The following is a 25,574-nucleotide window of genomic DNA, read 5'->3' as shown; positions in this document are numbered from 1 at the left end:
AATAATGTATATTTTCGTACCAAAGTATAATTGAACGTTTCCACCGGGGCGCGCACCGCAACTTTTTGGTCGATGATGTTTCAAATGGCTTTGAATTCGATTCGATCTTGACGCTGTCAGAGATGCCTTATGGCTGCGTGTATTGTGTTTTTATTTCCAGCTGGATATCCAGCCGCTTGCCGGCACATCGAACGGGTCGTTGCTTTTCGACACAGTCGACTTGTGATGCTCGATTATATATGGTTACGCGATAGCCAGCCAGTCCGAGTCAAGTGCTAATTGTGATTAATTTAGTAACGGATGATTCGTTTCGACAGCGAACGGACGCATTGCTCAGCTGAGCCAATTTTCCTTTCTTATGAATAGGAAAGTAAAGCAAAGCAATTGATTGTTTGTTTGGTTTATACAGAAAAGATAATGTTAATTGTTTGATCAAGATCTGCTTCGTATCGATGCGGTGGAAGCGAAGAATCAAGCAAAGGCAAGAGATTAACAACCCCTTAGATCGAAGATTTGATTCAAATTCGATTTCAGTTCGATTTTCATTTATAAATATGACGTTATGGGGATTTTATAGCTGGTACCACAGTTATTAACTGCGAGGTTTCTAGGCCAAGTTACCATTTCTGCATTCGTATATCATGAGGCTAACACGATGATACTTTTATGCCCAGGGAAGTCGAGACAATTTCCAAACTGAAAATTGCCTAGACTGGCACCTGGAATCGAACCCAGCCACCCTCAGCATGGTCTTGCTTTGAAGCCGTGCATCTTACCGCACGACTAAGAAGGGCCATTTCGTCTAAGTCGAAGTTTGGAAGATGATATTAGTATTTCCATATCATTGTAAAATGCGTTTCACGCAGAAGTAACACACATCTCATTAATTAAATAAAATTCAAGGTTTAGTTCATAGCTTTTTGCTGGAAAATTCTGTTCAAAATGTTTCTATCTGTTACTCAAGTTCCATTTTAAATAATCTCCTGCGCGAATTTATTCAGAAATTCTCCCAAGGAATTCTCAAACAATTTACGCTAAATTCTTCGACAAGTCAGATGTTATTCTGAAAGTAATATTGATCAATTTTTGGCGAGACAAAGTTCGCCGGGTCAGCTAGTATTTGTATAAAAATGTATCATTTTTGCATATGCCCAGTTCTTATACAGGTTTTTATAGGTTCTTGTATTGTATAGAATTGCTAGAAAATCTAACCATCACCGGTTGGGAGTAGAGAATAGCTGAATTTTATCTGCAGTGGAAATTGCAGCGTATATTTAATTGATTTACCGACAATCCTCATGCATTATTCCTAAAAGTTACTTGTTCAATATCCTCAAAGAATTTCAGAACAAGGACTTCTAATAGGGAGCGGGACCATTTGGGCAGCACTCCATATTCCCGTCCGCAATAGAGGGTGCTGCCCAAATGGTCTCTTAAGCTTTCTGCCGAATACAAGTATTTCTCCACACCAACAATTTCCTCATAAGTTTGGTCACCACTTCTTCATTTTAGATATTCTGAATTTCCTTAAAACTCTTTCTGGTTACATTATGTTCTTGGGATATACATCAGACATTATTCTTGAAATTCTTTTTTTTAATATTAATCAAAGTTAGTTTAGACTTTAGATTTTTATGAATATACTTATGATGCTAATCAATTTCATTCTGGAATTCTTTTGGATGTTGCCTGAGATTTTTTTTTATTATTGCCCGCCACAAAAAGCTCAATTTGGGCCTCCTGGTAATGGCCGCAACTAAAACTTTTGACAACGCTTTCCTAGGCTACAAAAATGTAAATAAAATTTTATTTGCTACTAGCGGACCCGACGAACTTCTTTTGGCTTAAAATTGATATATTCTCTGATTAATTCTCGAGTTATGAAGAAATTGATGTTTCATTTATATGGCAGCCCCCCTTTCCAAAGGAGGGGGAGTCTCGAACCTTCTTAAGAACCTTCCCCGGCCCCTAAATCCTCTGCATACAAATTTTCACGCCGTTCGGTTCAGTAGTTACGTCTATAAGGTTCAGACAGATAGAAATTCATTTTTATGTATATAGATAATGTAGAGGTTTGGCATATTTCATTTGCTATAATGTAGAGGTGTGGCATAGCTACATAATTAGTTACAACACACATACAAAAGAATCCAGTGGAAATCGTTTTTTTTTAAGGATTCTTAAATAAACAACAATGATTGAATGTTATTCTTTTTTATTGTAAGTGCAAATTAATAATTAGATTGGAATAAAGAGTAATTAATCAAACTAGAAAATCATGAATCGTAGCTTTATGGTGTTGTTTCAATTTTTCTTTGAATCCCAAGTAACCAAAAGTTCCTTTAAGAGTACGTTTTTCGCTTAAGCAGCTTCAATGAGCTGCTTAAGCGAAAAACGTACTCTTAAAGGAACTTATGGTTACATGGGATGTGAATCGGTTATTAATTTGTTTTAAACTACCTGGAAGGAAGTTGTACTTGAAAGGACCGAGATAAGAAAACTTAGTTTGTCCGAAGCTTGTTCGAGCTCTAGATTGTTGCAAGTTATTGGCTTGTTGAGTACCATGACCGTGACTTATAACTGGAATTTCAAATTCCTCAAAGAAAATCTTCAATGAATTTTTGTTTGAAAGAAGAAGTTTACTCGCTATTTTCTTCCTGAGATAGTATGTAAGTTGTTATGTAGTTGTGAGTTGTCATGTAAGCAGGGTTCGGATTTCTCACTCACTCACCTCTCAACAGATTTCTCTAGCATCCACTTTATCCGGAGAAATTAGAGTGCGATAAACTCCGACACTAGCGATGGTGCGAAAAATTGATATCCATCTTCGCATGTACCGCAAAAAGCACAGTTTCCTCTCCAAACTGATTGCATTTAACGATGCGTCACGATAAGTAGTAGGTTCAATACAGCCATTTATCTGCTTGCTTTCAATCAGTTCGTGTGGATGTGTGGTTATAGTGGGTGCGCTGAACATTTTTCAATTGTTTTGGGTTCGAATCCCGTCGCGGACCTACATTTTTGTGAATAGTTTGTTAAGCTTATCTGGAGAAGTGGCGAAATGGAGAATAGGAGGCGCAAATTAAATTATTCGTCGAGCCGGCGCTCCCGAGTTTTATCACCCGTCTTTCTATCCGGATAAAATATTGGTTGAGAACACGTGCTCACAGAAGAACATGGAAAAATGCCACTCCGCTGTGTGATTCAATCCAGGGTTTTTATTTATATGAGTGAGAAATTCGAAGCCTGCATGTAAGTTTTTTTTCCTAATTTTGTTTGCTAATTATCTAATATATGCATTCATCTCTTAGACTAGGTGTTCCGTGTTTTCTTAACACTATCATCCTTATTTGCTATGTTAAATTTTTAGTTATTATTAATACATTTCAATTGCCTCTGGCAGTTAGGATTTTTCCTCTGATTAAATTGAACCATGTAGGAATTACAATGTTTTAAACTTAAACTAAAGTTAACCTAATATATATTAAGGATACAAGAAGCTAATCGTTGCAATAAAAAATTACAACGATTTTTGTCTAAAATTGGAAATTATTTTATTGGACAGTTGTTGCAATGTCTCAATATTAGAAATTCTATGAACTTCATTGGTAGGGGAGGAGGTTCGGTTGTGGGCACCCTTGAAAACATAGCTAAAAATTAAGAAGCATGAATAAAAACCACCCAGATTTAAAGACAAGGAATAGTTTATTCATTCTAAAAGCCAGGAGACGCTAAAAAACTCAAATCAATTCACCTAGCAGTGATGATGCCTCCCTCGGTGCATTAAGGAGGATGTTGAAAAAAATCACATAAGAAAGGTCTAAAATAGCACTTTAGGTAAATGGGTTTCGACATTGGGCCTCAAAATAGATTAAATTTACTGTGTAACTACGCATTAGAACTCACTTTTTTAATTAAATCCTTTAATTTATGACACTTTGAAAAAGCCAAAAAAAACTTTCGTGATGTTTTTTTTGTACGAAAAATTTATTTGTTTCTAGTTCAAAGTAGAGATGCCCATCCGGTTTGATATTGAGCACAAAACATCATGCTATTATAGCAAACAAATGACGGTTGTCAGAACGACAGCATCTCTTATCTGTCAAAAGATACATAGGGGTGCCCATAACCGAACGGTGCCCACAACCGAACCTCCTCCCCTACTACACCACGGGAGCAACTTCAGAATCATTTTCAAAATTTTATATCGAATCCTCTGAGTGTCTGGTTTCTGGTATTGCAGCAACTAGTCCATATTGACACAGCATATAACATGGCAGGTCTAAAATTTGTAAATCAAATTGTTCTTAAGACAAAGTTTTGATTTTCTGTTTATAAGGGAATATAGACACTTAAAATATTTGTTACATTTGGCTTGAATGCCTTCAATGTGACTTTTAAAAGTTAATTTTTGATCTAGCAGAAGTCCTAAGTATTAAGCTTCGCTAGACCAATTAATTGGAATCCCATTCATAGTGACAATATGTCTGATAGAAGGTTTGAAATAAGAAGCTCTTGGCTTATGTGGGAAAATCATAAGCTGAGTTTTGGAAGCATTCGGGAAAATTTTCCATTTTTGCAAGTAAGTGGAGAAAATATCCAAACTTTTTTGTAATCTACTACAAATGACACGAAGGCTTCGCCCTTTGGCTGAGAGACCTGTGTCATCTGCAAACAAAGATTTTTGACACCCTGGTGGTAAATCAGGTAAGTCAGAAGTAAAAATGTTATACAATATGGGCCCCAGTATGCTGCCTTGGGGAACACCAGCTCTTACAGGTTATCTATCAGATTTAGAATTTTGATAGTTGACCTGCAGTGAGCGATCTGATAAATAATTTTGGTTCAGTTCAATAATCTACAGAGGAAAATTAAAATTCATCAATTTTACAATCAAACCTTCATGCCAAACACTGTCAAATGCTTTCTCTATATCAAGAAGAGCAACTCCAGTCGAATATCCTTCAGATTTGTTGAGTCGAATTAAATTCGTAACTCTTAATAACTGATGAGTGGTTGAATGCCCATGGCGAAAATCAAATTGCTCATCAGCAAAAATAGAATTGTCATTAGTATGAACCATCATTCTATTTAAAATAATCTTTTCAAACAGTTTGCTCATTGAAGAAAGCAAACTGATTGGGCGATAACTAGAAGCCTCAGCTGGATTTTTGTCCGGTTGCAAAATAGGAACAACTTTGGCGTTTTTCCATTCATCTGGGAAGTACGTCTAAAATTATGGGCACTCTCAAACTGCCGAGCAAGTTTTTGAGCTTTTTCGCCATTTGTTAATAAAATTTTATTTCCCTTTCTAAGCGCTGGAATTGGCTTTTGGGGTTTTTAAGAATTTTCGTTAATTTCCAAAAGGGCTTCGAACTGGGATCCAACTTCGAGACATTATTCTCAAAGTTGGTATTTCTCAGAATAGCGAAACGTTTTTTAATTTCATTTTGCAAATTTCGTCAATTAACTTTCATCGCGGGATCGCGAGTTCTTTGGTATCGCCTTCGCCTCACATTTAAAGGACGGATCAGTAGCTGAAGATCGTCGTCGATAATAATGGAGTTGAATTTAATTTCCCATTTAGGAATTGCAATGCCTCTGGCTTCGACAATTAAATTTCTCAAAAATACGGGAGCATTATCAATATCACTTTTGGTATCGAGAGGAATATCAACATCAAAATTACTATCGATATACGTTTTATATAAATCCCAATCAGCTCTATGATAATTAAAAGTAGAGCTGATTGGATTGAGGCTTCTTGTGAAATTTCAAACGTCACAGGAAGGTGATCAGTGTCAAAGTCAGCATAAGTTACCAATTGGCCACACAGCTGACTTGAATCCGTTAAAACTTAATCAATTGTAGGAGGGTTTCGACTGGGAAAAAAACAAGTTGGTCCATTGGGATATTGAATACCTAGTATAATACCCCGCAGAACGAGTTAGAATTTGAAGATCAGCTCTCAACAAATTCCATTGCACTGGAATGACAAATAGGCAGCAATAAAAGAGAATTGTCCAAAATATGTTTTAACAGAAACTCCCAAGGTTTCGAAAACTTTGGTTTCAAACGAAGAATATAATTTATGTTTGATACGTCTATTAAATTAGGAATTAGGATTGGTCACTTAGTCCCGGAGTTATTCCGGATTGTACTAGGGTAGTTTTTTTCCTGGTGGGTATTACCGACTGAAACTTTAGTCTAGGCTGTTAAAATGACCTAATACTGTGATTGGGTAACTCGGAACTTTGCAAAAGTTCCAAATATGGCTTGCGACACATCCTATGTCATAATTTTGGGATCAGGAGCTCGAGAGTGACCTCCAGGAATTGATATGGCCTAATCTGGCCACATTGACATGGTCCCAGGGCATCCGGAATCCGGTCCCGGTGGACCAATTTTGCGAAAGCTCCAAATATGGCATGCGACACATCATGTGTCATAATTTTGCGATCAGGAGCTCGAAAGTTACCTTCAGGTATTCAAATGGCCTAACCTGGCCACATTGACATGGTCCTAGTATGACTTGCGACACTTCATATGTCATAATTTTGCGATCAGAAGCTCGAAAGTGACCTCCGGGAATTGATATGGCCTAACATGGTCACATTGGCATGATCCTAGGGTCCCGGTCCTGGTGGACCAATTTTGCGAAAGTTCCAAATATGGCTTGCGACACATCATGTGTTATAATTTTACGATCAGGAGCTCGGGAGTGACCTCCAGGAATTGATGTGGCCTAATCTGGCCACTTTGACATGGCCCTAGGGCATTTAGAATCCGGTATCGGTTTACACCCTTTGCGAAAATTCCAAATATGACTTGCGAGTTATAAAAGAACATCTTGGAATTTGAATGACATTTGCAAAAAATACAAATATGGCTTCCGATAATTTATATGACTTAACCAAACCACATTGCAATATGTTTCAACGCTAAATTTTCCTAACCCGGACCGAAAATGATGCCCTGGGACCATACCAATGTGGCCAGGATAGACCGCGGTGTGCTTTTCAAAGAGAATTTCCAAAGAGAATACACGAAAGTATTGGTTTTCCTCTTAGATCATATCAATTTCTGGAGGTCACTTTCGAGTTCCTGATCGCAAATCTCCGGATTGGCAATCTTACGCCTTTGCTCGCAAGGGTACTGGAGACCCTGGAGGTGCGTGAAAGGTAAAAAATGTATCAAATGTATATTATTGTGAACAAACTTCGCTTGCTTTGAATATGAACAAGAAAGGCACTAACAACGCCAGTTGGATACTTCTGCGATTATTTATTTGAGATCTCTAAGTACTGCATTCGGCTAACAGCGTTTTGTCGTTCTTGGTCTGCTCTCTATGGCATTCCGATTCCGTTGGCTACTCGCAATGCGCGTACAGCTTTATGCATTCCTCTGGTCGAATGTCACGATCTTGATTGTATTTAATTTAGCAGAACCTTTTCTCTTCTATATCACTTCAACATCATCAGAGGTGTGCAAGACTGATGGAAAGGGATTAAGACTTAACGTATTATTAGGATTATTCAAGGTCTTTTTAATAAAGTCAATAAATTAATGTTAGCCCATACGACTTATTCTGTGCTGATTACATGATTTAACCAAAAAACGAAGCAGATGTTGCTATTTGCCATTTTAAATGGCATGAATTATATAATGTTCTAATCTAGATAGGTACACAAAAATGCAATTCACAGTTCAAGCACGCCTATGCTTTTTACTGCTGGTTGATGGTGGTTTAGCATCTTATACGAAAAAAAACGAAAGCGATCGCAAAAGTAGTTCATTAATTTATGAGAATTTATCTCACAACGCTACTCTATATTTAGAGCAGTCCGCGTAATTTGTCCTACTCGTGGTTCGCACAACGCACGATTGCCACTGAACTTTGTGCGAATAAACACAGCCAGATCACCCTTTGTGCATATGCCAGCAAGCGAAATGCAATTTTCGGCAGATTATCCTCCGACAGAAAGCGAGTCGAATTCCTCACGAAAAAAAAACGAAATTATTATGTTATGGAAACTCCCCAATCCATTCGCGAAGATAATGTCCACGGGGAGCAGCGCCGCGCCGGGCAACAACATGTGTGCGGCGTAACTTTTTTTACGCGTCGATGATTGAACGTGTTTAATTTTAGAAATGCGATCATATGCTCGATTGAAGGGGCCACGTACATATCGCGCCAGGAAGGAAAACAAATTGTAAGCGAAAATGAAAATTCACGAAAAACAAGGCCGCAGCCCCATCCAATGCAATATGGATGAGGCGTCCACGCGGTACGAAGACGAATGGTCTATCGAGTGACTCAGTTTGGTAGAGAAAACGTTGAATAATAACTGAAAGTTGCTTGTAATTGTGCATATTACAGCAACACTTACATACAGAAGGAATCGTGCTGTTCAAAGATTGATAAGAAATGAAATTACACAAAAAATGGTACTGCGTGACTCTTAGCTCTTAGGGGAGACCAGGGCTGGTTGTCCTAGTGGATTTTGTGAAAAGGATTTTGGGCGCAGTAGCTACATCTATAGTGGTTTTGGTGGGATATTAAGGTTCCGTACAGTCGTAATTTCAGGTGTTTTTGTTTTGTTCTGTTTATACAGGGGCAAATTTATTGCTTTTTTCGACTCTAGTTAGTAAAATTATGTGTATGGTTAAGTAACATTTCTAACACGAATCAATAAACGTAGTACGCTGGAAAGGTTATTCAGAATCCTACGATATGGTATAACGGTTTCCAGGGTAACTTTGCGTTTGAGCTTGTAAATTGTGATTGTTCATCGTAACTTGTGCCGCCCAACTACAATTCACTGTTTTTGGATATTTCTGCATACATTTTTGCATATAAACTTCCAACGAGTTTAGCACCGCCCAAACGTTGACCGATTTGGCTGAAATTTTGTCCAGAGCATCAGGGCATCAAATAGAACCGAATAAGAGGGCGGCCCATCAAAAAAATTCAACGATATTGTCATTTATTTCTACAATATTTCTCAATTAAGAGAGCTTATCAACGGATTCGCACATGCAAGTTTTCCTCTCTTTTAGTTTTTTTCCTGTTTATTTATTTCTTCTAAGTAGGAACTAATATTTTCTGAAAGATTTCTCCTTAGTTACGGACATCTTCGTTTCATGAAAAGAGGTAATAAATCATAGAGGAAGATTGTTACTACGTTTTCCTTTCTCCTACGTTTACCACCACTAAAGGAACAGTGTACCCAGGAACTTCCACATAAGGCTGAATACAAAAGGCTTAAAAAGAAAAATCTTAATAAGACTAAAATAACAAAAGACTTTTTTTTGTCTTTATTATCGAGACTTTCAGCCCAAACAAACAAAAGACTGAATATTACGAGAAATATATTTGGAAGAATTCACTTTTAAAGTAAAAGAGGACACTAACGGAAATGAACCGAAATTGCATTTGGTATTTTATTCGGGCCTAGATTACTTCTATATTTTTTATGTTTTATTCTTCCTTCTTTTTTTCTTTTTTCTTCTTTTTTATTCTTTCCTCATCCGTCTTCCTTTTCCCATCTTTGTTCTTCCCTCTTCTATCTTCCTACTCCCTTGTTCCTTATTTTTTCCTTCCTTTCTCCTTTGTTCTTCCTTCAATCTTTCGCGCCTTTCTTCTTCCTTATGTCTTGTTTCTTCTTCCATGTTTCTTCTTCTCTCTTGTTTCTTCTCTCTTTTTTCTTCTTTCTTTCCTCTTCCTTCTACTGTCATCTTTCTTTCGTCGGACCTTTTTTTCGGACCTTCTGTCTTCCCTTTTTCTTCTTCATTCTTACCTCCTGCTTTCTTCTTTTTTCTGTTCCGTGTTCTTTCATCCTTTTTTTCTTCCTTATGTTTTTTCTTTCTTCTATTTTCTTCCTTTTCCTTTCTTCCTTGTGATTTCTTCATTTTTCCATCTTTCCTTTTCTCTTTTCCGCTATCCATCTATCTTCTTTCTTATTTTTCCTTTCTGTCCTGTTTCTTCTCACCTCTTTCTTTTTACTCTTTCTTCCATTTTCTTCCTCTTTTTTCCTTCTTCTTTTCCCTTTCTTTCTTCTTTATTCATCCGTCTATGCAGATACGCATAGAATGATTAGATTTTGATTAGTTAAAATGACTCTGATATTTTTTTTCATTTGTGCTGAAAAATATCATTTTTTTTATTTCTTGTGTCAGTGCACAGGTAGTAGCTACTAATAGCTTCACTATTGGTACCGTTACACTATGAAGTCCAGTGTCATTGTGTTACCCTCAGAGGTATTTTTGTTTAAATAATCAATAAGGTTAAACTGCATCATTCTTTTATAGGTACTTAGGTACTAAATACTTGATACTCAATGGGCGGTCTCTTTTTGGTGTGCCTACGCCTATTGGGCACCTTTCGCCAGCTGTAAAAGCCATCATGTACATGGCCTTCGGCGAAGCCTACGGCTGTTCCGGATTCTCTACTTGATGCTCTTCTGACATACGAATGAATTTAGTATGCCGTGTGTTTTAGAATCTCCATAATTGATGTTCCAAATTCAAGTTTTTTGGAAAATGTATTGGAGGTAACCACTTTCCCTTCGATGGGACTCGAACTGAACTTGAGTTGCGTGCTCTTGCCTACGCAATGCGGTCGGGTCTGAGCTTGACGACCGACTGGCAAATAGCTTACACAACCTCACTTGATCAGTACCGTTGCTGATGAAGAATGTGTATAGCCGCCAGACATTCTAAATACTCACGCTCCTCTAATGTGGACGTGTACAATACACATGTGGAAGTATTGGCTTGAGAAATGGATTGCGAGTGATTTGACTATGCGTCCAATTTGGGAATCTCGAGCTCGTTCAGTAGCCGCTAGGTTGCGAAGGCCGACGGAGGTCCTTCGTAGCTTAGTTGGTTAAAGCACCAGTCTAGCGTACTGTAGGGTCATGGGTTCGAGTCCCATCGAAGGGAAAGTGGTTACCTCCAATACATTTTCCAAATCAATATCTTCCACATAACGTACATATTCACATATGAGTTTTCATAACAATGTTTTACTATATGATTTCCCGCATGTTATGAAAGGTTATGAAACAAGCTTTAAAAAACTGTTTTAGGAGTCAAAAAAGAGTGATTGTAGCCGAAGATATTAACAGTTGAATAATGATCTGGTTCTGATGCGTATCCCGAGCAGGAGAAAATAACTCTCGCTTAACTTTTCAAAAGGACCTGCGCTGCGCAACTCGCCTTCGTTCCCGTCGAATAATAACATAATACCTAATTCAGTTATTAATACCCTATAGGGTATACACGCCAAATTCCAGTTTTTGTTTCCAGCAAAATGAATAGCTGAATCGTGTTCAGCAAAACACATTTTGCTGAATGAACAGTTATGGCCCTAAAAGTTGCTGGATGTTCTGTAATTGGATACATTTATGATGTTCCATCTATTTTTTGAGCTGTCAAACCTATATATCGCTTTTGTGCACTCGTCGTCTTCGTCAACTCTGGACTCTGAACTGGACAATTTATTTCAGGCGGAATTTCTTTATTTCATTCGAGGAATTTCATTATTTCATTACGCCTATTTTTTCGAAAAACGTAAGGGGAATGACGGCTTTGGCAGGTTTTATTCTATTATTGTCAGAGGGGCCTTCTATAGCTAATTATGCTCAAATTTGGCCTAAACATTTTTTAATTAATTAATCCGCTAGATTGGCTTTTCTCGGTGATATTTTAAACTTCACAGCATTATTTTTCGTGACGCGTTTCGGCTTACTGACCTTCAGCCATCATCAGACGTAACGTGCTGGATGTAACCTTTCAGCTTGGTCAGTCAAATTACACTCTTGTGTATTTTTTGCAATGACGCTATTTTTTGCAATGACGAAAAATGGACTTTAATTTGATAAATCTGTTCCAAAATTGTAGTTTAATTTTCTCCACATGATCATTCTTGTCAATAAATTATGTTGCTGCAAAGAAGAATCAGATTCCATGTTACCGTGCCACATTGCAAAGTTCAATGAGTCGTGAAGCGATAGATGTACTTGCCTTTGGAAATTTTGGATGTCATGACCGCCAAACTATTTAATTTATTACGGGGCGCATAGAATACACTATTTGAGCACTTACCCAAGCTAATTTAGCAAAATGTAGTCACGTAACGACTGTTCTGGTGTTGGTTTTTCATTATAGCACCCAAATGAGTGTTATAATGAATATTATGCAACCCATTTGAGTTGCATAATGTTCATTAAAGCATCCATTTCGTTGGTATGGAAAAGTAGGCCGTTTTATCACTCAAAGACGAACTATAAACCAGATATTATGATCAGGAATTGCAAAAAATAATTATGATTTTATGTGTTTATTTTATTTAATTGTTTAAATTTTTGATTTAGTATTAAATACATATTTGCCCTTGAAAGTGCTGAACAGTTGTTCTGCAAAAATTCCTGAACTATCAGCGTACTTTGACATTGATATTGACATTTTTTAGTATAGAATGAATTGCTGAGCTTTCAGTAGAAGTATTTTGCTGGATGATAGCTGGTTTTACAGCACAGGAAATTCCAACAAAACTGCTGATTTGCAGAGAAAAAAACTTAGTGTGTAGGTTGAATTTTGATTGGATTTATTTTGCAAGCAAACTAGCGTGCATGTGTATTAAAGGATAGTTGGGCACTGTACTGCGAAAGAACACCAACCATTCGAAAAGATAGCAAACGTACGATTTTACAATACGCCCCTTTTCCATTGTACTGAGATCATGCGCTATCCTAGAGAACCGATTATATTCATGTAACATAATTCGTGCAGTAAATGTTAAATTACAAACGATGTACACAAAGCATAACTAGCCCAAAACACACATACATCGCATTTCCAATTAGAGCAACGTCTTATTCAGCCTCAACCTGAACCTTGCTAACAAGATGCTCATGCTTTGCACATGCATTCCTGCTTTTAAATGCTGTAAAGTGCATCCACGCATGAAGTTCCCTATCTCCATCAAAAGGTAATCACTTCATTTACATCGCCCGATACATCGGGCTCTCTCTTCCTAGTCAGCTGCTGCTGCTGCTCGACATGTGAGTAACTTGATAGCTGCTCCAGTACGGTTTTCATTAACCCATAATGCACTGATTCAAGATTTGATCATGTTTCAGGTGTATAGGTACTGGTACCATCCATCGTTAAACTAGAACGACAGAAAAACGGATAGTCCATAAAAAGTGTCAATATAATACCTGAAAAAAACCAACTGAACAAAATTATTAAATCTTTTCGTATTTAAACCACAAAATATTTATTTTTAATATCATTTTCCATAAAAATGGATTTTGTCTATAAATGAATCTGCTCTAGCAATAATTTATTATGAACTTTGTTTATACGAAAAGTACGGTTGAAGAGCTCACAGAGTCGATAATAACGTTTAGCTTTATAGCCGAAACAATAGTCTATGTAGAGGGATATATAAAAGTTTACATTTTGAACCGGGTAGTAATAAAAGTAAATGGGGTAAATTAATGTTATTGCCACTAAATAAATTAACAGTAATATTTTTTTAAATATTTTTATTTAGAAATTTTAAATTTTCTACGAAACGTTTTTATTTCAGTCACGAGAATCGCTGCCAATAGAAGTTGCCAATCCGGTTAGTTGATCATGCGCGGCAGAAAATGTCTGGTGTCTGGTCTGGGTTGTACGAAATATACCAAAACAAGCCATTTCCCATAAACGGCACACCTTATTTCTGCAAGCTTACAATCGACGATCTTTCCGCTGTTGGGTGGTTTCATGCGCTCGCTCGGCAACTGGAAGGCAAACATTCGTAGTTTTCTACGTTAGTTGAAGCGTGAAACGATAACGTTAAGACAACCCAACAAATGGAAGCAATCCTAAAACGGGTGCTGGTGGCTCAGGTGTGCATCAGCTACCAGCGAACGATTCGAACAATGGACTTTATTAAGCGATCGTGCACGTGGTTAATCGCATTACATATGGAGATTCCGTATCAGCAGGGATATCCGGAAGGTGTGAAAAATTTATTTTCGTCACTCTTTAAGGCAAAATATTAGCTTATCGAAATTCATTACGTAATTTACAGGGTTGTTCTAAATTTAAACATGAGGCCGGCATAATAGCGGCTTATTTTTTAGTGAAAATTTTTTTGCTTCGAGGCACTAGTCGCTACATCTCACATAAAAACTACTATTTTTATTCAACTACATATAGTGCTCATCTATAAAACCATGCGCTTGGATCTTGGTACCGTTGCCTAAACTACACAATCAATGCTTCAGTTCTGCATTAGAGGTTTTACTGATCACATTGTTCTAAGAATACCTTAATATTATTTAAAAAAAAAGGTGAAGTATTTAGATATTACATATACTCATGAATCATTATGCTTTTCTCGACATTGTATTTGTTGTAAAGAATAACGGATTGAGAAAAAATGTGCACCTGGTGTTGATTTGCATTTCCCTTTCGTAAATACACCTCTCTACTGTATGCTTATTAGCATAGTGAGAAGCAGGAAAGAGTTTATGCCTGCCTTCGCATAATTTGGTGTCTTTTACGGCATCCATAATAAGACATTTTTCATAATGGTTTTCTGAATTCGAAAAGATCTTAGACTTCTAAAGCTATGTCCAATTAGAATCCGGAATCATTTATTATATTGCAGCGGCACGGAAAGCCAGATTTGGCGAGTTGCCACTACAGCCGGGAAGTCATCCAGTGGTACCGCGATAATAACGAAGATTTCATCGATAAAAACATAAATCCACGCAACTGCCCACAGCTCCGGCCCATCGAGACATGTTGGGCAGTAATGAAGCGGAAGCTTAAGAAAAGTGGAAAAACATCTCGGGACGCGACTCAGATGACCAAAATGTGGAACAAATGTGCCAAGGAAGTTGACTCCGGAGGTGTACAAAGATCATTTGATTCAAAATTTGGCGGATCAAAAAATGGGATTTTGTCAACTTGTATTGACTGGGTTCTCTTTAGTTAGCCTAGTGGTTAGATGTGCACAAAACAATACCAAATTGAGGGTGGCAGGGTTCAATACCCGGTGTAGGATATTTTCGGGTTGGAAATTATCTCGACTTCCCGGGTAAAAAATGATAACTTGGCTTAGAAACCTCATGGTAAATAACTGTGGAAGAGGCTTAACCTTTTGTCTGGCTGGTCTCTGGGGTCAATATGGCCCAGGCCACTTTGAAAGGCTGCCATTTTTTTAGCTTTCAACCGGTTCTCCTAGTTTTTGGTAGTTTGGTACAACTCGCCAAGATCTAGATGCAAATTCGCTCAAAAAATCTTTATCGAAAAACTTACTTATTTGCATCGCTGGAGCAGGTTCAATATAAAGAAACCTTTTGATAGACTCTACCATAACATTCATGTTTGCCAAAAATACTAAGCATCAAATACATCAGATCTCACATGGAACAAAATCAAATATAACTGCTCACTAGCGCCGCTTCTTGGAAGAAGTGCTTATTGAACTGAGCACCGCCTTGGACATCCTGAACAATTTTGCCGAATACAACTTGGGTGTTGGTACGAAGGATCTCAACTTAGAGCAATACTTCACACATGCAAGAATATTGCAAGCACACTAGCGCGGCCTATTTTAAAAATTCCTAATTATTTTATCCGTCACAAGACAGTTCATTTCCACCAGATGAAGTTTGCTGAAGACATCATCTTTACACATTTCAAATTTGTGCGATAAGAATATTTGTAATGTGAAAATTCCATATATCGGAATATCTTGAGTTAGTCTGTCTTAGAGTCTAAAATACTGAGTTCATATATATCACCATCTAGCGGCCAAGTTCTAGAATAACCAATACCTCATGTCAACCCACACGCCTTCCTGCATAACCTTTGTGAAAAGATGCAGTTCGAAATAGGTAGAATGTTCAGATATAAGTAAAATAAGCATGAAAAATCACTGTTTTTGTACCCTTATTTACAAAAACCTCTCCCTGCGAGGTAGGCGCCCACCTATGATCAAGCTTGCTTAGGTTACGTTACGATTAAATTATCTTCCGAAACGTTCAAACAAATCAAGAATTGGCCAAACAATAGAAAAGTTACAGCAATTTCAATTTGGGGTCAATATGACCCGGTCTAAGAATACAAAGTTGAAAAGCCGGCCAAGTTCCAGTTGGAATGTAGAGCCATAGAATAAGAAGAAGAAGAAGATGATGACCCGTTCGACTGGATGCAAGGTGAAGGTGCCCAAAAATGGTGACCTGACTGTATGCGATAACTGGTGAGGCATTATATTGCTGTGTACCGTTCTCAAAGTTCTATACATTATCCTAACCCGGATTCAGGAGAAGATCGATGCGACTCTCCGGCGGCAGCAGGCCGGATTCCGTGCCGGCCGTCTCAATCACAAGAATATGTGGGACGCCCTGAGACGCAAGGGGGTTCCTGAGGAAATCATCGGCCTCATCGAGGCACAGTACTTGGCCTTCTTGTGTAGAGTGCTGCACAATGGGGTCTTGTCTGACCCTATCCATGTCGTAGCTGGTATGAGGCAAGGATGTTTACTGTTCCTCATCGTAATCGACGAGATTCTAGTAGGTGCGATTGATTGTGAACCAAACCGCGGGCTGCTATGGCAGCCTATAACGCTCAACGGCGCTCTGATATGCAGAGTAAACTCAACGATCTTGCCGAGCGCTCCTTGACGTCATCAACGTCAACAAAACGGATCAAGAAACCAAGGGCTGCCTTTGTGAGTTTAAGAAGTATCTGGAAAAACAGGCAGATAAGTAAACGCAGCAAAATACGAATTTTCAACTCTAACGTGAAATCTGTGTTGTTATACGCTAGCGAAACATGGTGTGTATCAGTGGAGAACAGTCAACGGCTGCAGCTGTTCATCAACAGATGCCTGCGGTATATAATTCGGGCCTGGTGGCCTCACAACTGGATCTTAAACAACGAGTTCCATCGTCGTTGTCACCAGAGGCCGATAGCAACATAAATTCGGAAACGGAAGTGGGGCTGGGTCGGCCACACTCTACGTAGGGCGGAAACGAAATCTGTAAACAAGCATTAGACAGGAACCCAGCGGGACATCGCAGCAGAGGCAAACCCAGAGCTTTATGGCGGCGAAGTCTCAATAAAGAACAAAAAAGAAGTCGACCGAAAACTAATCTGGCAACAGGTTAAAGCGATAGCTGGACATCGTTTAGGATGGAGATCTTTCAAGTCGGCCCTTTGCACCACCGGAGGTGTACAGGACCCATAAGTAAAAAGTAAGGGTAATATGACCCCAGAGCACAGACAACGCAGGTTTTTTTAAGCATAGACAGAAGGTTAATGAACGAACCCTAAGGTGCAAGATAGAGATGTCCCAGAAGAGGATGTAATGTATACAATGGAATATACTTAAAAAGATGATTTCCAGTAATCTTGTGAACAAAAACGTGAGATTGCCAATCTGGAGATACTGAGTTCGATTTTCGGTCCCGTCAAGGATGTTTGTTGGTAGGAAACTTCATTGCTTTTTATCGTCCCAATTACGACAACATGTTGGGTGCCATGGATTCTGGTGGGTGCGTTTGGTCGTTATCCATGGCAGCCTATAACCATGGAGCATCAACCTGGCAACATATCCCATTTTCTATACAATTCCTTTTGACTACCTCTTGCTTGCGCCCAGGTCATCGACTAATATCAGGTCAATCGTTATTAATATGACTTTTCTTCTTTCTTAGTTTTAAGATGCATTAACCATCCTCTGGCAGTCATTCGCCTCTGGTAGTAGAAAAAATCTCGAATACTTTCTCTTCTTTGCTACTGTAGCTGGTTGGTTGGTTTCGTCTTCGATGGCTTCTTTTTTTTCCTGTTTCTCCCGCTTACCGACCCATTTTTTTATATGACTATTTGGAGTAGCGTGGTAGCATGACAGTCAGTGTAGTTAACATCGATCAACATGGTTCGCTGCTAGACATTGAACAAAAGGTTGACATTACTAGCAATTCACCTCCTGTTGTTGGGGGATTTGAACGTGCACCACCCGGTCTGTGGTGGTCTGAGGTCGGATCCACGGTTTATCGTCTTGTTGGAAGCACTCGAGTCGGCTGAGCACTTAATAATGGTTCACCCATCTTTTTCAACGACGACGAATACGGTCGACGGCCACTGTTAGTCAGTCTCTTCCCCCTGTTTTGTAGTGAGAAGTATCTTTCGAACTGTTTGGGAGTAACTGGCAGTCGCATGTGTCTGAAGAGCACCATCAAATTTTGCACCTTCTATTATATAACCTTCATCAAATTGTTTCAACAACAATGTTGAATTAATATATAATAATTTTGTAAATATATCAATTTTGAGTACAAATAGTTGAACTATTGAAAACAATCAGATAACTATTGATTTACAATCAAAAAAATTTGTTTTCGTTTTCCACTAATTTTAGCTATGCCAAATAACTTTTGTTCTAGCATTTTTCTCAAAGGTGTTTCCTTCCTATTGAGATTGAAAAAAAGTCGTAAGCGGGAAAGAGCTAAGAACAAGTCACCCGGAATTCAGATTTAAATCTACTCGCGTTTTCAAGGGCACACCACTCAATACGGAGACTACGCACAACTGTCATCTATTGATTCCAGCTCTGCTGCGTGAAATAATAAATATGACAGTTGTACGTTGCTTCCGAATTGGTGGTACCTTTATCTGATGATGGTTAATCTATCCGTCATCAACAATGTTCGGTACCGACGGTCGCCTATCAACGACCAAGAGCGACTGAACTAACCTGATGTCGCCTTTGCATACGCGCAGCATATCGAGACAGTGTTGTCGGAAGAGGGTGATCTCGATGGGGTCCTTCCTGAGGCCTGCTGGAGTACAGTAAAAGCAGCCATTAAGGACGCAATGGATAAAAACATCGGGTATGTAGGACGAAATCGACAGAACGATTGGTTCGACGAAGAAGCGGGCTTGGTAGTCATATGGCTACTGCTTCTGCCTCATACGCAGGAGGTCGTGGGTTCAATCCCAGATCCGTTCCATTCTCCTACTTTGTATCTTTCTCTTTATTTCTCATGTTCTAGCAATAGCTAGAACTGGAAATGGAGTTCCATACCGTTTCCATTACTATTCCTATACCTTCAACTTGAGTATTCTAACAGTAATCTGCTAGAATTGGAAATGAACTATAGAGCTCGTTTCCTATAAAGACACTATAAACAAAGACGGAAAATGTTCCAATTGGAATTCCAAATTTACTGTCAGTGCATTCCAATCGAGCAGAAGACCTGTCATTCCAAAAAATCACGCAAAACATTTAGTAAGGGCTAATTTAACTTCCGCAAATAAACATGTTTAAATTATTGTTGTAATATTTTTGGATCAATGTAGCATAATAAACCCCTACAAATAGTAGAAAATGACTCTCAACTTGTTTATATTGTATTTGCTATCTGATTCGCTTGGGTATAAGCGTTACTAATCATTTTTTTGAAACTAGGAAAATCACTTACACCAATTTGAAAACTTTATGCAATATGAGCAGTGTTGCGCATTCAGGGTTGCCTGTCGAATTATTTGCTCAGGGATCAGATTTCGCGTCTTTGTATATAGTGTCTTTAGTTTCCTACATCCAATTAGAAATTCCATCAGTTACCTTCTCCTACCTATCACATTGGCAGCTCGTTAACCAAGACGAACCTCTGCCTCTCCAACCTAACCCAGAAATTCCAACAAATTCCGCATGAACTCGTGGCAAGTGCAGAGGTATATTCGGCTTGCAGTGGGCGAGTGATTGCATCATCATTTCGTCCCCCTTCCCTACATCGACTTGTATTCTGATGTGGCAGGCGCCAGTATGACCTAACAAATGAGATCACCAGTACTTGTACATTGAAGATGTGTGCTAGTCCCAAGCAAACATCTGTTAGTTCCCTGTGCAAGAACAGCTGATCTGGTCATAATGGAGTAGCAACTACGAGCAGTCAATCAAGCTCAAGCTCAAGCTCAAGAACGATTGGTTCGACGAAGAGTGCAGACGGATTCTAAAGAAGCACGGGCGATCGCGCTCCAGCAAGGGACCCGAACGTAGAATGCCAACGACGGAAGAAGTCGCCTGGAAGAAGCTAAGTGCGAGGAGATGGTGCCGTTCAAAAGATATACGGAAGTTCTACGGCGACAAGTTGTGATATCCCACATCATCTTCCATCGTCACCAATAGTGAACGAGGTCATGGACCCAACGCATCATCTGTTTATCGACTTCAAGGCCACATACGACAGTATAGACCGCGGAGAGCTATGAACAATCATGGATGAGAACAGCTTTCCCGGGAAACTTACACGACTGATCAAATCTACGATGGATGATGTGCAAAATTGTATGAAGATTTCGGGCGAACACTCCAGTTCATTTGAATCCCACCAGGGACTTCGACAAGGTGATGGACTTTCGAGCCTGTTGTTCAATATTGCGCTAGAAGGTGTCAGATCCAGTCAATTTGTTTGTTTCGTGGACGATATAAACTGATGAAACAGATTGAAAACATGTGTTTGTCAAACCTAGCCTATATCCAGCTGTCAGAGGAAGTCGCAAACAAAACTCTTGGCAAAAAAATGGATCTTATCAAGGAATGTAATTGTCGCTGAAAAATGCAAAAAAACAAGCAACAAAAGAGAAAAGCGATAAATCTTTGTCATTATCTGCAGAGGATAAAGACAATGCTGCGTTTCATTTTATTTGCAACAAACATGGAGAGATAATTGTTGTAAACATTTCAAACTGCGATAACTTGTATATTTTAGAAGTAAAACACAAATAATGTTAACAGATGGTTTAGTTCTGTTAAGTTTATTTTTAACGTAATAGAGGACAACCTTCCTCTATAGTTTATTCTAAACATTGATAACTGATACTTATTTAACCGAAAATATCGTCGAAAATCGACTACTTCTCTAAATACGCGGAAGACGATCATTGTCCTATTCTGTTGCAATTTGGGGCAAACGCTTATTGCGAGTTGAGTTTGTCCCAACATTTACTAGAAAGGATAATGTTGTTGTCATTGGCAATGTGGTTGTTTTACATTCCCTGGATCTAATGCTACTTTTTGATCTCTTGAGCCTCTAAATTGATTAACTTGGTTGAATCAAATTGACTTGCCAAAAGTTGAACATGTTCTGAAAATGTTTCAGGCAAGTGAATTGAACGAAGATGCTTAGACGTTCGTTTCTCATTTAATTCAAGCGACTTGCTCAATTCTCTTGCCTTGTCTGTCTCATTCAGGGATGCCAGGGGATATTTTCAAATGTCTTCACAGTCGAGTAAAAATGTCTTCAAATGCCTTCAATATCAAAATCAAAAATTTCAATATCAAAAAATTTCAAAATCCAACAGGTTTGTTATTTCAAGCATCTCCTTGTTTTTTGAGCATTTATTTTTCAACACTCAAATTGTTAGAATTCAAATTTTCACGAGTAAGGGCGGATTTTTTTAACTGAATTTCCATGTGAAGTTCTTCTGAGTTTCTTTTTTAAGAATTTCCTGGATTCGGAAAAATTTACCGTGAAATACCTGAAGAAACTTCCACAAGATTTTCTGAAGAAATTTCTGGAAGAATTTTTGAAGAAACTTCAGGATAAACTCATGATGGATTTTTCGGAAGAATTCCTAAAGAAACTCCTAAAAGGTACGGAGGAATTGCTGTTGGAACATCTAAAGAATTTTCTGAAGACTTCCAGATAAACTTCTAAAGGAGCTTCCGGATGATATGCTAGTTCCATTAACATGGAACTTGCGGAGAAATTGCAGGAGAATTTTCAGGAGGAATTCCGGAGAAATTTTCTGGAGGAATTTTTCTTCTTCTTATTGGCATTACATCCCCACACTGGGACAGAACCGCCTCGCAGTTTAGTGTTCATTAAGCACTTCCACAGTTATTACCTGCGAGGTTTCTAAGCCGGGTTACCATTTTTGCATTCGTATATCATGAGGCTAACACGATGATACTTTTTATGCCCAGGGAAGTCGAGACAATTTCCAATCCGAAAATTGCCTAGACCGGCACCGGGAATCGAACCCAGCCACCCTCAGCATGGTCTTGCTTTGCAGCCGCCCGTCTTACCGCACAGCTAAGGAGAGCTCCGATCCGGATGAATTACTGAAGGATTTTCCCGAAGAATTCGTGAAGGATTTTTCTGAGGAATTCCTAAAGGATTTTCCTGAGCAATTACTGAAAGGATTTGCAGTGGAGCTCCTAAAGAAATTTTTGAAGAAACTTCCGGAGGAGCTTCTGCACAACTTTTTGGAGGAACTTCCTGAGGTACTGTTGCAGGAATTTCCGAAAGAATTCCTGGAGGAAATAACAGATAAATTCCGGAGTATAATTTCAGAGGTATTATTGGAGAATCTTTCGGCAGCATTCTTGGAGAATCATCAAGAGGAATTCCTGGAGAAACTTCCAAGGGGATTTTTGGAAGAATTTCCGTACGAATGCCTGCAGTAGCTTCGAGAGGCATTTCTGGAAGAACTGGTGGAGGAAGTCGTGAAAGAAACAATTTGTGTAGGAACGAGGTATTTCCGACGAAATTCTTCGAGGATCCTACGGAGAAATTTCTGAACGAACTTATGGAGGAGCCCCTAGAAATATTTCTAAACGAATTTCTGGGGAAATTTTCTGAAAAATCTCTGAAGGAATTTGCGGACGAATTCCTGGAGGAATTTCAAAAAGAATTCCAGATAGGGCTTTACTGCAGAAATTTTCAGAAGGATTCCCAGATAAAAATCTGGAAGAGTTTCCAAAGATATTTCTAGAACATATACCAAAGTAATTCAAGGAAGAATTCACCGAGAAAGTGTAACGAGTGTCTCCTCAACTTTCTACTGAGTCTTTAAATAAACTCTGGCGGATTTGTTTATGAAATTTTTCTGATTTTTTTTATCAAATAATTTACCGTGGCAATTGTGAAAAAAAGCCATTCGACACCAGAACAATTTCAATTTCTTGTCGACATTCGTAATAATTTTTGATCTTGGAAACTAAAGAAAATTTACGGAGAAAATAATTTCCTGTTGAAATTTAGAACTTTCTGTAGAAATGTGGTGTATGGAAAATCCGAAGAGACATCCCTAAAATTTCTAATACAAATCCGGAGTACATCCCACGAAAATTTAGACAAATTTCTTGTGGAAATGAAAAAGAATTCATTGTCAAAATCTTGTGGAAATTGAGATGAATATCCGGTTTAAATTTTGGAGTAATTCCTTTATTTGCCCGTACGGAAATTATTATAAATTTCCAAGATAATTTGAAAAGAATTTTCAATTTCAATTTTCTTGAATTTTTACGAGAAATTCCCCAGAATTTTCATGGGAAATTCTCTTTATTTCACGAGAAATTATTTTTTATTAGTAATATTTAAATTCTCTGCATATAGAAGTCGCAAAATTTATAAGCTAGTAATCAAATTATATTTTCTATTCACTGGCTTATTTATTGTTTTTTCTCCTTTATTTAAATGATTTTTAAATTTTTAAATTATGTTCATCACTAGCTTATTGATTGTCTTCAAGTACCTTTAAATAGAAAGATAAGTCTTCAAATATTTTGAAAAGTCTTCAAAATGTCTTCATGAAATAAATGTCTTCACAGAGATTCAAATGTCTTCAAATTGAAGACATGTCTTCAAATCTGGCATCCCTGATCTCATTTGGAAAATAAACTTAGGGTCTGTCTCAATTGGATAATTAAACTGAAATTAAACTTAAAAGTGACATTTCAATAATTATCAAATAACCCTGCTTGCAGAGCAAGATTACTTTTGACAGATATCAAATCATTTTCCATCGATGTCCTATTGGAATTGCTGGGTAGCACCAGCCATTCTTATAACGGGGTGATTTTTTAATTTTCGAACTGTTACTTTTAAGTTAAATTCTCCAAATGAGACAGACCCTTAAAAGTGAGGGTTCGAAAATTAGAAAATCACCTGGTCATAAGAATGGCTGGTGCAACCCAGCAATTCCAATAAGACATCGACGAAAAATGATTCGATATCTGTCAAAAGTAATCTTGCTCTGCGAGCAGGTTTATTCGATAATTATTGAGAAGTTTAATTTCAGTTTAATTCTCCAAATGAGACAGACCCTTAGCATAATGCTCACTCGTATTCTGGTTTACAGATGAACGATACTTTCGAAAAACTAAACCGTTTTGACTTTCTCATACAAAAAAGTTGTACCGAAAGGCTATCATTTTACTCCAAAATCGAACTTTTTATAGAAGTCTCGGAGACCCATGATGTTATATACCAATCGACTCAGCTCGTCGAGCTGAACAAATGTCTGTCTGTCCGTGTGTATGTGTGTGTTTGCACACGGAAACCAAAAAACATTAGCCATTTTTTGTATATTAATTCTTAACCGATTTTCTCGCAACAAGTTGCATTCGACGGGGGACAAACCCTAGTTGATCACTATTGAATATAATCACGATCGGTCATTGCGTTCAAAAGTTATGAAGAAAATGGTGTGTTGAACCATATACGGTTGGTTGGTTGTTTGCCTTACAGCGTTTGCAAGAGCCGTAATGTAGGCAATTATTTATGATGTGTATCACACTAAGGCAAAACCAAGGGATTGAATCGAGAAAGGCATCGTCACCGCTAGGTGGATTAATCTGGGTTTTCCTTTTGATGTTACTGGCGTTAACCAGCATGCGCATTAATTTTTGATCGAAATTGCGTTCGAACGTAAACAAAAATATGAGTGAATATAACATCAATGCCACGCAGAACAAGATTTATTTATTATCAAAATTATTTATTTGATCACTCCGAAAACAAATTTTTGATAGGATGCCCGGGGACTCATATTGGTATATACAAATCAACTCAGCTCGACGAACTTAGGTGATGTCTGTATGTGTGAATGTGTACAAATTTTGTAGACACACTTTTGGGAACATAGCATTGTCCGAATTACTCGCAACCTGTTTCATTATTGTCCCATTGTTTGCTATTGAAAATTGTCCCGATTGGACTATGGGATTAGAAATTATGGCCAAAACATTATTTTGATGCGCAAAATACGCTAAAAACACTCATTCATATTTTTAGTTTTTTTTTGCACGAGAAAGGCACCTACACCGCTAGGTGGATTAATCTAGGTTTTTCTTGTTTAAAATTTACTTGTTGACTGACGACAGTATTTATTTAATTTGCTGTGTAGTTTTGAGAGCTCCCTCCCAAGGTTAGGGTTAACGGTTTTCTTGAATTTACGGAAATGAAAAATCGCTGTGCTCTCTATATAAATTTGAGAGCGTGCTTGCGACAAGTAAAACCACATCTCATTTTAACTTATATAGGTGCATATATAGTAGCAGGATGTGAGAATTCAACAGCTGGATACGATTAAGGTGATTATAGATAAAGCCAGAAATCGGCCATTTTGTACACCACGTGCTTTTCCAATATTATTTTCGAGCGCACGAGATGAAAGAACCATAACGCGTATGGGGCTGAAATAATGGTAGATCGTTTGCTTAGCTATGCTGAATAATCATAATTTGAGTTTCGGCACTGTACGAAACCTAT

At 38.1% G+C, this 25,574-nt stretch overlaps 1 protein-coding gene across 1 annotated transcript in view; it reads right to left on the bottom strand.

The window, feature by feature from the left end:
- Positions 1–25,574, bottom strand: part of LOC134220858 (3'-5' ssDNA/RNA exonuclease TatD) — a 40,983-nt gene that overhangs the window by 13,486 nt on the left and 1,923 nt on the right. The window lies entirely within an intron of this gene.

This window comes from Armigeres subalbatus, chromosome 3 (genome assembly GCF_024139115.2).
Source record: "Armigeres subalbatus isolate Guangzhou_Male chromosome 3, GZ_Asu_2, whole genome shotgun sequence".
NCBI lineage: Eukaryota > Metazoa > Arthropoda > Insecta > Diptera > Culicidae > Armigeres > Armigeres subalbatus.
The sequence above is the reverse complement of the archived record's forward strand: the minus strand, read 5'-3'. Positions and strand labels throughout refer to the sequence as shown.